Source organism: Danio rerio, chromosome 8 (assembly GCF_049306965.1).
Source record: "Danio rerio strain Tuebingen ecotype United States chromosome 8, GRCz12tu, whole genome shotgun sequence".
In the NCBI taxonomy this organism is placed as follows: Eukaryota; Metazoa; Chordata; class Actinopteri; order Cypriniformes; family Danionidae; genus Danio; species Danio rerio.
In genome coordinates, this window is record NC_133183.1 from 32,488,583 (window position 1) to 32,505,000 (window position 16,418).

General features: G+C 35.6%; 1 protein-coding gene across 3 annotated transcripts in view; it reads right to left on the reverse strand.

Annotated features, from left to right (window-relative positions):
- dock8 (dedicator of cytokinesis 8) overlaps nucleotides 1-16,418 on the reverse strand; it is a 99,216-nt gene that overhangs the window by 82,250 nt on the left and 548 nt on the right. The window lies entirely within an intron of this gene.

The following is a 16,418-nucleotide window of genomic DNA, read 5'->3' on the forward strand; positions in this document are numbered from 1 at the left end:
TTTAAACTTGTAAATACTTGAGGTGCTGCTAATCACAGAGAACTGAGATCTTTTAATCCTGATTGCTTTGCGCACAGCTTGTCTTGTGGATATGATTATATGTATTACTATAGAGACATGTTAATAGGTGGCTGTCGGTCAATTTGGTGGGCGGGGAGAACCACACACGTATGTCACATTGCCGTGGGCCTCAAAATGGGAGGGATTTGGACCCTATTTTAATGCCAGGAAATTAAAAAAATAGACTTTCTGTGTTTATATTACTCCAATATTACTGTGGACACACTAGACCTACACAAAGGTCTGTCCAAACAGCTTACAAAAGTTGATTTTCACCACAGGTGCCCTTTAAGTGTACAATTGCAAACAGGTTTTCTGCAAGAGGCAGGTTTGGTAGGGTTAGGTTTGGGGATAGAAAATGTTGTTTAATCAGTATAAAAACAAAAGAGGTCTAACAATTCACAAAAACCTATAGTCTGTGTGTATATGTACTGGTTTAAGCAACAAAATAATGACATTTGGTCCCCACAATGATGGCTAAACCTGAGATTTCTGACAATGTATGGAAGAATATATACAGTAGACATACTAAATGATGTTTATCTGAAAGTGCAAAAATGCAAACAGGTTTTTTGTAAGAGGAAGTTTAAGCAGTAGGGTTGGGTTAGGGGATAGAAAATATCATTTGGTTAGGATAAAAACAATAAAAGTCTAACAATTCACAGAAACCTCATATGTGTGTGTGCTGTGGGATGTGTGGATGTGCTTGTTTAGGTTACATTATGGCGACTAAAGCGCTTTTATAATCTAGATTGTGTCAAAGCAGCTTGCTGTAACATAAGGAAAAGAGAGTAAAAAAGCCTTAGTTTTTCAAACTGTGGAACATTCCAGCAGTTCAGACAGACAGTGACAGTAAAAGGTGATGACATAAGCTGACATTTTTGACATTGTATGAAAAAAATTATATTAAAATACTAAATGTTTATTTATTTATTTATTTATCTTGAAGTGTAATAATGCAAACTGGTTTGCTGTAGGAGGCAAGATTGGGAATAGAAAGTATTGTTTTGTCAGGATAAAAACAATTAACAGAAACCTAATCTCTGTGTGTGCTTTCTAACCACTTCAGGCAAAGCAAAAATAAATAAATCAATCAATCAGGCAGACAGTGTCCCAGATTTCCCCACCTCCTGGCTGATTAAATGAAATGTACAGTGTAAAAAAATGACACAGCGCTAGATTTATTTTGGATTTATAACATGAACCCTTGGTTGTCCTAGAAATGAATTCAGCACCTTTAAAACACCAACGAGTCTCATTTTCACACCTAAATCACTTCAGTCACATTCCCACAGTGTCTGAGCCAACAGTTCCCAGTTCCACAATGGCTGTTTTCCTCAGAAGATTCATTGATTTTAGCAGACGGATTTGCTTCAGATGTAGAGAGGTTTTTTTGGAGCTTGCTGGAAGCCTGTTCTCCAGGCCGGGATACAACAGAGCGCTATTGTGCTTCCCAAAAGCCCTAAAAATTGGGTCACCATTCATAATGACGAGCTGATTCAACTGATTTACACATATTGTTTAATATATAATAGGGTTGCTGTAATCATATGCACTTTGTAGTTAATATGTTCCATGTTAAAAAGGTCAGCATATATTTTGCAGCAGCTTTTAAACAGCATTTTAAAGTGTTACTGTGGTGACAAAAAAATCCCTACAACTTAAAGACAGTAAAGACATTGATGCTACAATAGATTTACCCATCATACAAATGCACTAGATTTTTATGTCTTTTCATTAAAGTTCACTGTAAACACTGGACACAATTGCAGCTATGTTCGGTTGTCAGTTCAACTAAAGTTCATTTTACATAGCACCGTATTCAACTACAATCTTTTCATGCATTTAACTTTATATTTGCAATGAAAATGCTAACTTTTGAATGCAATAGAACAAAAATGATAGAAGCCAATAGAACAATTTTATAGTATAAAAACAATCAAATTATGCTCAGATCTACAGCTACAGAACAATGCAATATGTTCTGTCAGCACAAACAAGTACACATCTGACAATTTAAAAATACAAGCCCATATGTTTCTTTGCAAAGCAACATCGTCAACTACTAGCCTGGCATGCATAATAAAGTGTTTACATGTATCCATCACGCACTAAAAAAGTGACTAAAAGTCAAGACAACAAATATTTGTATGTTTATATTTAAATATCTTATGTTAATAAGTAGGGCGAGGCAGTGGCGCAGTAGGTAGTGCTGTCGCCTCACAGCAAGAAGGTCGCTGGGTCGAACCTCGGCTCAGTTGGCGTTTCAGTGTGGAGTTTGCATGTTCTCCCTACCTTCGCGTGGGTTTCCTCCAGGTGCTCCGGTTTCCCCCACAGTACAAAGACATGTGGTACAGGTAAATTGGGTAGGCTAAATTGTCCGTAGTGTAAGAGTGTGTGTGTGGATGTTTCCCATAGATGGGATGCAGCTGAAAGGGCATCTGCTGCGTAAAAAACTTGCTGGATAAGTTGGCGGTTCATTCCGCTGTGGCGACCCCGGATTAATAAAGGGACTAAGCCGACAAGAAAATGAATGAATGAATGAATGTAAATAAGTTAATCAGGTTTGAACAAAATTGTTATCCAAAGTTTAACCTAATATTTTTTGTCAGTTTGATTGACTAAGTTGAGTTAATTTAAAAATTAATTTGATTCAATAAAATGTCAAATCAGCAATAATTCTTTTACAGTGTGTGAATAGGGGTTATTTTGAATTTTTTTTAAAAATGCTACTTTTTTAATGCACTGCTGTCATATAAATGTACCTTAAAGCGGTACCGCCCCGTGGATCAATTGGTACTGGGCCGCACAAGAAATCATTAATTATTTCATTTTATTTATTATCAGAGTCTTTTGTTTTGAAAAACCTTTTATTTTGAAAAAATATTTTATTTTGAAAAATGACCGCATTCACTTCACATCTTGGTCAACAAGTCTTGGCAATATAAGTAAAAACAAGCGTCTTTGGAAAGTTTTTTTGTTAAGGGGAAAAGGCCCAGTGAAGGACCCGTGAACTACCAAGAAATTGTCAACTAATCAAGTGAATTCAGCATGCCTGTGCAAGGTCAACAACTGGAGATTGAAAATGATGACGGTGGCTTTTTAGGGGCCGTTTGCTTATCGCATCTTTTCTAGAGTTCACGCTAGTTCATTATTTTCAATGTAGGTGCGCGCACAAGCGCCTTCCAGACTCACCAGTTTAATGAATGCCGTGAGGACCATACCGCAAGTCACATGCCAAGAACGGACCGTTCGGCTTGTATAGAAAATGCACATTTCGATAAACTGATTATCTTAGGGTGATGCAGTGGCGCAGTAGGTAGTGCTGTGGTTTCACTGCAAGAAGTTCGCTGGTTCGAGCCTCGATTGGTCGCCTAGCAACCTATGAGCACCCCCCCAGTATCCCCTCCACCACCCCCATCGGTCTGCTGCAAATTTGTCAAGCGTTGACCTGTCCGCGGTGATAAAAAGGATGAGGACTACTGCCTTAAAGAGATAGTTCACCCAAAAATGTTAAGTTACACACTGCTTCCTCATCCTTAAGTGGAGTTTCCTTTCTCTGTTGAACACAAAACAAGACATTTTGAAAAATGTTCTTAGAAACCTGTAACCACATTGACTTCCACAGCATTTGCTTTTCCTGCTTTGGGTGTCAATGGTTACAGGTTTCTAACATTAAAAAATACAAACTTCTTTTGTTTTCAACAGAAAAAAAAAAACTCAAAAAATGTTGTGATAAATGCAAGTTGGGTAAATGATGTCAGAATTTATTATGCCTTTAATTGTTAGTACTCTTCTATACACATACAGCCTATGCAGACAGTGTGTATGGAACCAAACTAAACAAGTAGTCAAACTAAACTGAACAAGCTAATGTCAAAATCACATCAGAGCTTCTGATATGTTGTAAGTAAGCCTTTTCTTGACTCGTTTTTGTTGCAAAATCTTAAAACAAAAAGATTAATAAAGCAAATAAAAACAAGCTTACACTGAACTTGAATCAAAACCATTTTGTTTTACTTGGAAATATGCCACATACTTTATGAAATCCATGAACTGGATGACTTAATGCCAAAAACTTTTAATAAGCATCCCTTATAATAAATACAAATGGTAACACTTTAAGACCTACCAATCAATTCATGTAAAGTTTCGTGAATGTTGCAGTACTCAAAAAAGAGATGTTGTTGTTCCAGAATAAAAGAACAAGAACATATGCAATCAATTAACAACCTCTGAGTTAACAAAGGTCTGCCTTTGAAGGTTTATCAGTTATTGTTAAAAATCTAATTTATTTCTGGATCCCAACTATATAGATATGCTGTTACACTCCATAATGCGTGCTTCAATGGACAACTACAGAGAAAACTATATCAAAATGAGCATCGTTACATGTTTTCTCACAGTCAGTTATGTCTTCAACATTAACAGAAAGTAATGGAATATGATGATATATGCATTCAGTCTTAAAGTTACACATTCATAACATTTCAAATGAATTAAACAACAAAAGAAAAAGAGAAATATTGACTATGTATTTACTATATATAAATATATGTATATTTAATGCATGTTGTGAAGAATGCAATAAATATGAGTGTATTATTTGTATATTTGATTCAATTCCTGATTTATAGGCTGTTATTATTAGTACGCTAAATTGTCTATTTAATCTAGCTATTTTTTTTCTTTTTGTTTGTTTGTTAATTTTCTTTTTTTTATGTATTACACATTTTTTTAATTTGCTTTTATTTGTTGACAGGAAAACTGCTCAGAAAGAACAGATTAAGAGGATGGGGATTCTGGGTTATTTATTAATGCACTGTGAGTCCCCAACAAAGTTTTTCTAAAGGCCCATAAAATTCTAGGAGAGATACTGATAAGACCATCCGTTAAGTCAAAAATGTTGTAGCTGCTTTTCTTGTTTTTCAGGACTTTGTTTGGTAACTTATTGCCTATGCAAAAAAATTGAAAATAAAAAACTTGAAAGGCTTCTTTTATTTACTGAATGTATTTTCATCTGTCACTGCTTTTCCATGTATATATCCACAAATTTGCTTCATTATCTAATTTAAAAGTCAAGTCTGGGGCACGACAGCATGCAAATTCTCTGAGCCACAGAGCAAAAACAAATACAGGAGTAAATTATATCATGCAGACTGTCGCTGCACACAGATCACAGAATACAGAACATTTTTGAACATCGCTGAGCATTTTTTGCATTTATTTATTTATTTGATTTCTATTTTATTTACCTTTATTTAGCTAAGAAGTATTATTGAGATTTCAAATCTCTTTTACAAGAGAGGCCTGTCCAAGGTGTCAGCTATATTATTCATTCATTCATTCATTCATTCTCCTTTGGCTTAATCTCAAATTTATCAGAGATCGCCACAGCGGAATGAACTGCCAACTATTCCAGCATATGTTTTACGCAGCGGATGCCTTTCCAGCCACAACCCGGTACTGGAAAACACCCACACACTCTCGCATTCACACACACACACACACTCATACACTACGACCAATTTAGTCCTACCCACGCAAATATGGAGAGAACATGCAAACTCCACACACAAATGCCAACTGGCCCAGCTGGGACTCGATCTAGCAACCTTCTTCCTCGAGTTCAAGGTCTCATAATACAATTCCAAATGAATAAATAAACAGACAACACCCTTGACTCACAAACTTTGAAACTGTTATTACTTATTTTTCGAAGTATCACATTTGACGATAAAAGCAAGCAGAAAATGATGATATTACACTTCTCCAACTCAAATATATCACTTCTTTTATAGAATAGCCAGACATTCCGTTGTGGTTAGTGTTTGACAATGAAAGTCACAATAAAATAAAAAAGACAATCAAACATGAAAGGATGTTGAGCTACATTTCTTCCCCACAAAACAATGTTATAGCATGACTGGAAAAGTCATCACAAATACAATAAAGCAGCTCATTCTTGTATTATCATGGACTGCTCTCAACACTGAAGTCATGATACAGAGTTAAGAGAGAGTCTCAATTTGAGCAACCGGCTCTCTGACAACTGACAGGAGCTGTAATTAGCAAGCACTTTGGGCAAACAAACACTTTATCAAACTCTATCAGCTATGGTTTTGTTACCGAGTTTTAGATGCTCTTTGCAATTCATTCATTCATTTATTTTCTTGTCGGCTTAGTCCCTTTATTAATCCAGCGGGATGAACCGCCAACTTATCCAGCATGTTTTTACGCAGCGGATGCCCATCTCTGGGAAACGTCTACACACACATTCACACACACACACTCCTACACTGCGGACAATTTAGCCTACCCAATTCACCTGTAGCGCATGTCTTTGGACAGTGGGGGAAACCGGAGCACCCGGAGGAAACCCATGTGAATGCAGGGAGAACATGCAAACTCCACACAGAAACGCCAACTGAGCCGAGGCTCGAACCAGCGACCCAGTGACCTTCTAGCTGTGAGACGACAGCACTACCTACTGTGCCACTGCTTCGCTTTTTGCAATCATCTGAAATATTTTCTAGTGCAATCTGACAATGACTGAACATATGCTTAAGGCATTTGGGCTATTATGAAAACTTGACAGTTTACTAAAGCAGGTATTTCAGAAGTGTGAAGAGGAAGAGATGGTGTCAATTCTGTCTGCTACTTTTTAAATTGCTACTAGTTTTTGTAACCATTCGACATACTGTACGCCGTTTAGGATGTTGCATCCAGTGAAATGAATGATTTTCATCAATGTATAATAACTGTACTTTAATCAATGTAACTATACTGCATTTAACAGCACTCGCAAAAACTTTTAACTGTGAAAAAAGATCAAGGATATCTAAATTTTTTTGTGACCTGAGGATTTTTGATAACTTTAATAAAAACATTTTGCTAAGTTTGTTTTTGCCTGGTACCTTGGCCTGTCTAGGCCCATCAAAGAAAAAAAAAAGTTTGAGAACTCTCACATTCATTCATTTATCCATTTACATGATTCATTCATTCATTCATTCATTCATTCATTCATCCATTTACATGATTCATTCATTGTTCTATTTACATGATTCATTCATTCATCCATTTACATGATTCATTCATTCATTCATTCATCTATTAACATGATTCATTCATTCATCCATTTACATGATTCATTCATTCATTCATTCATTCATTCATCCATTTACATGATTCATTCATTCATCCAATTTACAGGATTCATTCATTCATTCATTCATTCATTCATTCATCCATTTACATGATTCATTTATTCATTCATCCATTTACATGATTCATTCATTCATCCAATTTACATGATTCATTCATTCATTCATTCATTAATTCATCCATTTACATGATTCATTCATTCATTCATTCATTCATTCATCCATTTACATGATTCAATCATTCATCCAATTTACATGATTCATTCATTCATTCATTCATTCATTCATTTATTCATTCATCCATTTACATGATTCATTTATTCATTCATTCACATGATTCATTAAAAGACAAAACACAAAAACAACTCTGCCTTTAAAATATGCATTCCATTTTTGGAACTAACCAATTACTTGAATATTAGTGCTGCCATATGATTAAACTGCATCCAAAATAAAAGTTTGTGTTTACATAATAAATGTGTGTGTTCACATTCATGTACACTGTAAAAATGCTGGATTCAACACAATCAATTTGTGTTGGAACAACATGAAGGAATTAAATTAACTTACTATTGTTACAAATTTAAGTGGATTGAAAAACCTCAAGAATTATGTTGTTTCAGCTTATCTTATATAATGTAAGTAGTTTGAACAAACAGCAAACGTCACTATTTGTGTATATACAAATATTTTTTATAATACAAATTACAAATTATTATAAATACAATTTGTTAAGAATATTTTAGTATTGTATGTGTGTGTGTGTTGTTTGAAAGCCCTAAAAAACTGTGCAGTGCCTACAGAAAATCATCATAGCCTTTGAAACAATTACTTTATTTGTCATTCATTTATTCATTTTCTTTTTGGCTTAGTCCCTTTATTAACCAGGGGCTGCCACAGCGAAGTTAACCACCAACTTATCCAGCATATTTTTTACACAGCGAATGCCCTTCCAGCCTGCAACCCAACACTGGGAAACAACCATACACTCTCATTCACACTCATACACCTACAAGCACAATTAAGCTTACCCAATTCACCTTTAGCACATGTGTTTGGACTTGTGGGGGAAACCAGAGCACCTGGAGGACATTGGGAGAACATGCAAACTCTACACAGAAATGCTAACTGACCCAGCAGAGGTTCCAACCAGCGACCTTAACCACTGCGCCACCACCCTCTTTATTTGTTATACAGCCTGAAATTATATAACATTCCAAAAAACTTTCCCAGCCTTTGGAATGTTTTTGTAGCCTTTTCCTAACCTGTGCTTCTACAACTTTATCCCGAAGGTCTTTTGAAAGAATAATATAATGTGAGTAAAGGTACAGGTTTTCACAGGGTTTGATGATTTTTTATAGGCACTGTATTATTTTATAAATATAAAAAAAGCATTCAGTGTTATTTCAATCGATCATTCAAATGCCATTTTAATAGCCTTTATAGTGTTGTCAAGTTTTTTTGTCTGTCAAGACGTGTGTTTATTTTTTTGCAAAGTGAGTGACAAATTGTCAGCTAGCTATGACTGATAAAATTGCTAAATTAAGTCAGATATCAAATAAATAATATAGGTGGAAGCAATAACAATTCCAATATTGCCCCATGACCACTTCTAAAATATACACTAAAACTTCCATTGAATTGTTTTGTAAAAAATAATAGATAATAATTGTCTTAGATAGTCATGGGCCAAGAGAGATTCTGGCGGTGTGATAACCTTGGATAAAAATATCACGATATTGTGATAGTCCAAAGACATGCAGGTGAATTGGGTAAGCCTAAATTGTTTGTAGTGTATGTGTGTGAACGAGAGTGTATGGGTTATTAATTTTTTCCAATTAGAGATTAAAGTCTGTAGAAATGGTATTTATAACACAATATATTGCAGAATACACTGAAAATGTCTGAAATGTTGAAATTATTTACTTTTACTGTCCCTAAACCTTTAAAGTTTTAATTTGATGCAAACATTTACCAATTATACATTCAGCAAAACCAAAATGGACAGCAGTTTTCAAAACCAAAAGATTCCTCAAAAAAAACCAACCAAACAGAAACCAGCTTGTCACATTTGTCCGTACAGTGCTCCCCCGTTCCAGACTGCACAACAATAACAATTCCCTCAATGAAACATAAGTACTAAGTACGGCCATGACAGCGGCAGGCACATTCCAAAGGGAGCGGACTATGATTTGTTTGTCTTCGCCGTCACAGCCAAGTATGATTGTAGGTCAGGGTGCCTCACAAAACTATTGTGCAAGAACACTGCTGTAGCGCAAAACTTCCCTTGAAGGTCGACAACATCAGCTGAAGATAACAAAAAATTAAAGAAGTGCACTCATGATATGGTCAAGCGCTTCCTTTTTGCTGACCGAGAGCTTTCGTTTATAATCTGCCACGTCTCCTTACCTTCTGTTTTTACCACATTGTCTGTCCTAAAACATTTTAGTGTCCCTTAGACTTGCTCTTCTACCCGGATTGTGAAATAGCAGATGAAATACAAAGCAAACACTGCATTCTAGTCTTCAACATACAGACGTTTCTGCGTTTTGCAAAGTGAGAAAATATTTTGTCAAATTGTTTTGTTTTTTATATTTTTCTTTTTTTTTGTTTGTGCAAAGTTTTGAATTGAATAATGGGACCTTGATCTTTCCTCCAACACCTTTTGATATTTAGGAAGCATTTTTGGGGGAGATTTTCTGCATGATACATGAATTCAGCAAATTACAACATTCATTAATTTTCCTTCAGCTTAGTCACCTTATTTATTAGGGACCGCCAACTATTTTGGCAAGTTTTTTACACAGCGGATGCCCTTCCAGTCCCAACCCAGTACAGGGAAACAAACTTCAAAATTAATTTTCAATTACTACTTACCAACATTATCCTTATGAACAATTTCCTCTCTCTTTCTAAGGGGAAGAAAATATTAAATAAATAAAATTAATTGAAAAAATAAAACAAAACAAAATCAAATAATTTAAACAACACAGTCTCATTGAGGATACATACCCCTGTCTTCATTTCTGGAGAGTTTAAATTATGTAGCCAGAGGGACATCTGGCTGTATTGCATCTTTAAAACAAACATTATGGGGTGGTATGACGCTGTCGACTGCTTTCAATAAAATTAAATAAGACTGTGTTAAAGTAGATTGTGTTAAAGCAGCTTATCCTAGAAGTTCTTGTAACATGAGATTTCAAACAAAAAAAAATCAGAGTTGAAGTTCAGTTCAGTTTAGTTCATTGTGGTTTCATTCCAAACACTAAAGAGCAAATTTATCAATGCGCAGCTCCACAATTCCCAAACCAAGCAAGCCAATGGCGACAGAACAAACTTTAACAATTGACGAAAGTAAAGGAAAAAACCTCTAGAGAAACCAGGCTCATTTGGGCAAAACCATTTGGCCAAACTTGGGCAAACTTCCTGTGCGAAGCTGCAGTCTAGGCGCCAAAGGCTGGAGAACACTAGATGTCTATTGTTAAAAAGCTGCAGGTGGGAGTAGGTCACCAGTGGGTGTCCAGCTGACCCACGGGAACAACGTGGAGACTTGTCTGTCACTGTCACTGGGGAATCAGTCTCATGCTCTCCACTCCTTCATGACCACCATAGCATCTGCTCAGGATACAGCCTGGTCCAGGATTATGGAGACCTCTGGAAGTCCTCTATGGTTGGCATCATATCTTTGTATGTGTTGTCCTTGAGGTCCTCGATGGTTCGTTTTAGCACTACGTTTGAGCAAATCGTACTAAATTGTACGAAATAGATAGTACAAATTCATATGAATTAGCCACTAAATCAAAAAGTTAAGAATTGTCATAAAATTGCACTTGGTGTAACCAGTTTTCCCAGTGGGCGGAAAACGTAGTAAAAATCATGCGGCCACGACGACTTTCCTTTTTTTTCTAGATTGATTTTGAAAACACTATCGGTTGGGTTTAGGGAAAGAGGTAGATGGGTCAATCGGTGAGTCAGTCCACAACAAGCTAGCCTGATCAAGTATATATTGCACTCTCTGGTGAATTTACACAAGAAGAGGACGCGCTAGAGGAATTTGTGATCATCAAAAAGCGTACACAGCGGCATTTGGTGGATTTGTAAAAACAAAAACTGCAAGCAGACGTACCTCCAGTTATGTGTTTCACTGTCCCCAGAAATGTAGACCTGGATACATATTTCACAATAAGCCTGGTTTGAATTTAACTCATTCATTCATTCATTTTCTTTTTCTGTTTAATCCCTTTATTAATCCAGGGTCGCGACAGCGGAATTAACCGCCAACTTATCCAGCACATGAGACGACAGCACTACCTACTGCACCACCATGTCGCTGAATTTAAATCAATAGTGTAATAAAACATAAATAATATACATTTCTGTATAAACGCGCCGCTTTGAGGATAAATTTAAAAGTGACTTTAATTGATATTATTAATAGCTTAAAATAGTATATTGTCAGTGTTGGTGTTGTAAAGTACAGTACAAAAATACCAGTACATTTTCTGTTATTTTATGGGACTTATTAAAAAAAATTTTATTCATGTTAATTTACAAAGCGCTTTTACAATGTAGATTGTGTCAAAGCAGCTTAACATAAGAGTTTCAGTAAATTGAAATTTTGTCAGTCCATCGATGCGCAGATCAACAAATCCCATTTCTTAAGTTGTATTTCTTATACAATATATTGTTTCAAACTATTAAAAATGCAAAAACAAGTCATGTTGTCAGGTTTCCAACATCAAGTCAATAAAGCAGAGATCAACGTCCCATAATGCAATACATAAATAATCAAAAAATAATAATTAGACATGAATCACAAAATATGAAAACTATATAATTAACAGACTTTCTTTGACAGTGAAATGTACTTGATAATGTCTGCTTAATATATTCTAAATATTCCATACGACTAGTTAGGAACAACAAGCTATGGTATAAGTAACTTATGACCTATATGTCCCTGAAATTTAACTTAAATTGAGTATATAGTGTATAGATCTATATTAAAGCAGAATGAATAAGAGTAAAACAAAAACTCCAGTGAACTTTCTTCAGTGTAAAACACAGCTGTGCTCCGAAGACTTTTCATGTGTGAATGCAGCATCATTCATGCAAATAAATGTGTGGTCACTGAAAATGAGAAGGGAGGTGTGGTGCATGGGCCAAGAGAAATCTGCAGCGTATGTGCTGACGTTTTCCTCATTTTCGAAGCCGTCTGCACGAGACAGCATGAGTTCAGCTTGTGCAATGCAACCAGATGCCGCCACAGCAAGTATCAGCCCCCTGTGAGCTGCGCTAGTCAGCTTGCACTTGTGTGTAAATCTGAGAAACAATCTGTTGGCTGAGCAGCGCTGTGCTTTTTACTGCATGGTTTATATTTTAATAGATGCTACGATTTTTCAAAAATATCAACAGCATCTGTATTAAACCACTGAATTAAATCAAGACTCGCATCGAAAATTAAATCAAATCGTAATGAAACTTTGTGAATCAGAACTGAATCACTTACTGTTGGCTGGGCTGTGCAAACTTTGTACTGCATTTTTAAGATGCTAAGATTACCTTTATGTTAGAAACATCAATAGCACTTGTATTAAACTTATGTTCCCTCAATCAAATCAGTAATCAAACTAAATATTAAGTCAAATTAAAATTAGAGACTATGATTCAGATTTGAATTAATAATTGTCTGAACAGTGATGAACTTAGCACATTTTTGATTGTTTGTTTTACAGATAGTATAAGAGTATAATGTCATATAAACTGTGATTCAGTTTTTTAAATATCAGTAGCATTTGCATTAATTCTAGATTCACTGGATTAAATTAAGAATCAAGCAAAAAAAAATGATACAAATCAAAAAGAGATTGTAAATCATAATGCAATCACTCATTCTGATTGGTGAGCAGTGCTGTGGTTTTTATGGCATGTTTTTTTTCTGAGATAGAAAAATTATCTATCATTCCTGTTTGTAAACTGCTGTTTACTGTTCCCTTTTGGAAATATCAACAGAATTTGACTTAAAACTCACTGAATCAACTTATGAATCAAATGAATCAAAACTAGGGATGTAACAATATACAGTCGTACTGCAATGGTATACCGTGGTATACCAGTCACACCGTGGGTGTGACTCAATAAAATCATGGGTCTTTTGGTGAAAAGTTGCGGAAACTACAATTTTCATCAGCCCAGGCGTGGCTATCATCCTTTGCGGTCTGTTGTCGCTACAGATCCAGTAATGCAGAAATGGAGGGTACTGCTAGTAGCGCCAAAGAAAAAGAGCTAAAAATGGTCGAACCTAAAGTAGGTTTTAAATCAGATGTGTGGAAGCATTTCAGTTTCTCTCTGAAAAGAAACAAGAAAGAAGAAAAGGTGATAGAAAAAAGGGTATGCAGGCACTGCCAGACTGTGCTGAAATACAAGTCGGGGAATACGACTAACATAATGGGGATTATTTTAGTCAAGGGGACAGCAGAACACAGCACACTGCTCAGATGGATGGAGACATTGACTTGTACCACCAAGAGACCTCTATCTCACTCATGGCTTGTCCTTTCGAGTGGTGTTTTTTTTTTTTTTTTTACATGCTTTAATATTTTTTGTTATTAAAATTGAATAATTTAAGTTCCTGTTTGAAAGTTTACAGATAGATAATTTGTATGTCATTGATCTGTTCAGTGTTGAGGTAACCTGAACATTCTAGCAATTTTTTTGAGTCTCTTCAATAGTTTTGTTTTTCCTTTAAATGAATACCGTAAATAAATACCGTACCGTGCCATTCATACCGAGGTATTACCGTATCGTGAAATTTTAATACCGTTACATCCCTAATCAAAACTGAATCTCTTATTCGGTTGGCTGAGCAGTGCTGTAGTTTTTATGGCATGTTTGTTTTTTGTTTTTTTAGATAGTAAGATTATCTATCACTCCCATTTGTAAACTGCTGTTTACTGTTACCTTTTGGAAATATCAACAGCATTTGTATTAAACCTCACCAATTCAAATGAAGCAAAACTGAATCACTTATTCTGTTGGCTGAGCAGTGCTGCAGTTTATATGGCATGTTATTATTATTTTTTTTTTTTTGAGATAGTAAAGATCACTCCCATTTGTAAACGGCTATTTACTGTTCCCGTTTGGAGATATCAACAGCATTTGTATTAAAACTAATTGAGTTCAATTATGAACTAATCAAACCTGGATCCCGTATTCTTTTGTTGGCCAGTGCTGTAGTTTGTACTGCATGTATTTTTGTTTTAAACACACTAAATTAATCTGTTCCCTACAACTATATCTTTTTGAGTCGTTCTGAATTTCCTATTGTGAATATAAGGGAAGTGAAAGAGCGGCTGTTAATTACTTAATCCTAGTTACCCAATGCTGCTGTGACAACGGACATAAACCTAGAACACTATTAAACAGACATAAAAGAAGTGAAGCAAAATGCAAGCAGATATATCCAATACTGTTTGTGAAACACTGTTTTTAAGCTTTGCACCATTTTTAATATTTATTGTTCACTTGATGTGAAAAACTATTTATAATCATCCCAAAACAAACACTACTGACTTGACAGACACCAGCCTGGCATTCAGTCACATTGATGTGGAACAAACCTAAAGAATCAGTTTTATAAACCTAAAACCTTAATGTTCTGGTTCACCTAAAGTATCAATCTGCAGTTAAATCACTCACCCTCAGGCCATGCAAGATTTAGCCGATTTATTTCTGAAGTAGCATTTTAAATAAAATAATAAAATGCAAGTCAATGGCTAACAGTGCTTTGAAAGTTAAACAAATTGTATACAGGCAAAAAAAAAATTATCTTGTGTCTTTAATCCACATTCCACAGCTTTGGCAACTGATCCTGATCACATTCCCGACAGTGTGGAGCCCAAGCTTCTTGTTGAATATTGACATGAGCAGTCGCAAAATCTCACCTAAGCTGACACTGTTTACATACAACAGAGAGAGAGGACATGTGTTGTTTTGTTCAACACAATGCTTCTTAATGGGTTATCCTGGAAGCTGCAACCAGTATAAGAAAGAGTTGTATACACAAACTCAGTCAGGGTTGTTTACTTTTCGCACATTGCCAATAAGTTTTTGATACGTAATTGTAATTTGATACGTATATATAATTTGATACATCATCACGCAAAAGGACACCCGTGAACTTTACAGTAAAAACTTTTGCTGAAAATGTGCATTACAGGTGATATTGTTGTAAATGATACAGTATTTTGCTTCTTGCATGGACCAGTCAATTCACTTTATAAGACATTGATGTATGTTCAGGAACTACGAGTATTAGTATTGCTTTGCTTGTATGTATTTTTTCTTTGTTTGTTTTGTTTGTCTCTCAAAGTTCTAGTTGTCTTTTACCAGTAATTGGTTGCAGCTGAAAGGGTATCCGCTGAGTAAAACATAGGCTGGATAAGTTGACGGTTCATTCCGTTGTGGCGACCCCAAAATAATAAAGGGACTAAGCCGAAAAGAAAATGAGTGAATGAATGAATGAATGAATGAATGAATGAATGAATGAGTTCTAATTGTCATCCATTATCAGTACTTAAAACTTTCATTAATGTTCTACTGAGAAAAGCAAAGCGTTTGGATGGCCTGAGGGCAAGTAAATAGCAGCATTTTCTTTTGTTTGCTTGATTGTGAGATATATAACTAATAATGGCACAACTGAGAGTTCGTCTGAAAAACAAAATCAGACTATGTGCAGAATGAATCAGCTTATTATTAATTCCTAAAAGCATTAGGATTCACCCCACTGCATCATTTGCTGAGGAAAAAAATGGATATGTGTGGCATATGACAGTTGCGTTATGAATGAACCTTTGTGTGTCCATATGACATAAACTCACAAGACATATTTCGGATCATTACCCAGTATATGAGCCCTTTGTTCCCTTTGTTTTATTACCGGACTCCCTTTCTTCCACTATGTCCATTTCCTCCCCACCTGTTGATACGATAAAACAGGAACAATACAAACTTCCACTTCAGCTTGACACCTAACATGGCTCATTCTTGACCACATGTTATAACCACAGAACAGAGCTGGGGGCTTGTGGAGGAAATGATCAAACAGGCAGGAGCTCCAAATTTAGATTGATACGGAAATGAATGAAAATTCTGTTTCATTCTTCCTTTCCTTTTGCCTGAACATGTGGAATAGCT